Raw genomic sequence first — 1,563 nt, 5'->3', positions numbered from 1 at the left:
ATGACGTCACAGCCGGCCCTGATCGGGGACATGGGATTGGTCATGACTTTGTGGCTGACCCCAAAAGGGGTCCCGGGAGAGGATGGCATGTCGTGGCCAACCCCAACAGGGGACCAGGGAGGGGATGGGACGTCACAGGTGACCCCAGAAGTGGTCCCCAGAGAGGAGGCAACATTGCGGCCGTCCCCACCTGGGGTCCCAGAGAGGAGGGGGGGATATTGCAGCCAACCCCGCAGGGGACCCCGCAGGAGAGGTCATGACATTGCAGCTGACCCCAACCAGGGTCCCAGGAGGGGATGGGACTTCACATCTGACCCCGACTGGGGCCAAGGAGGGGACAGGATGTCGCAGCCAACAACCTCCATGGTTCCCCAAGAGGAGAGGACTTTGTGGCCAACCCTAACCAGTGTCCCTGGAGAGGAGGGGAGGTCGCAGCTGACCCTAAGTGGGGACCCGAGAGGGGATGTGACATCTCGGCTGACACCGACCGGTGACCCAGGAGGACACAGGATGTTGTGGCCGACCATGACCAGTATCCTGGGAGGCGACAGGACGTCGTGGCCAAATCCACCTGGGGTCCCCAGGGAGGAGGTGACATCATGGCCAAACCCAATGGGGAACAAGGATGAGTTCAGGACAGAGCGACCGACCCTGTACGTGGTTCCCGGAGAGAAGGGCACATCTTGCACAACCTGCCCAGGATCCCCGGAGAGGAGGACACATTGCAGCAGACCCCACCTGGTGTCCCACAGAGGATGGGACCCAGCAGCAGAGCCTAACTGGGTCCTAGAAGTTGATGTCACATCACAGCCTACCCTGACCAGTGACCTGGGAGGGGACAGGACGTTGCATCTGACAGTGACCAGGGTCCCAAGAGAGGAGGGAACATCATATCCGATCCCGACTGGGAACCAGGGAGGGAATGGGACATCGTGGCTGACTCCACACATGTTCTCGAGAGGGTAGGAGACAGTGTGTCCAACCCCAACTGGAGACCCAGGAGGATGTCGCGGCTGACACTGCCCATGGTCCCCCCAAGAGGAGGGGATGGCGTATGCAAACCCAACCAGGGCCCCAGGAGGGGATGGATATTGGGGCCGTCCCCACACGTGGTCCCTAGAGAGAAGAGCACGTCGCCACTGAACCCAACTGGGGTCCCCGGAGAGGAGGGGACATCACATCTGACCCTGGCTGGGGACCTAGGGGGGAGGTGATATCATGGCCGACTCCTGGAGAGAAGGGCACATCGCTGCAGAATCCATCCAGGGTCCCCGGAGAGAAGATTTCACCACAGACCCCACCTGGTGTCCCCAGATAGGAGGGGATGTCGCAGCCAACCTCAACCAGGGACCTGGGAGGGGTCATGACATCGTGGCCAACCCGATCTATAGTCATGGGAGAGGACGGGACATCACATTTAACCCGACTGGTTACTCGGGAGGGGACCAGATATCACGTCCAATCTCGACCTGGGCCCCGGGAGGGGACGGAACATCACGGCTGACCCTGACTGGGGACCCAAGAGGGGACAGGACGTTGTGGCCAACACCACCCATGGTCCCC

The sequence above is a fragment of the Nyctereutes procyonoides genome, unplaced genomic scaffold (assembly GCF_905146905.1).
Source record: "Nyctereutes procyonoides isolate TBG_1078 unplaced genomic scaffold, NYPRO_anot_genome, whole genome shotgun sequence".
Taxonomy (NCBI): domain Eukaryota; kingdom Metazoa; phylum Chordata; class Mammalia; order Carnivora; family Canidae; genus Nyctereutes; species Nyctereutes procyonoides.
This window is presented reverse-complemented; position numbering follows the sequence as displayed.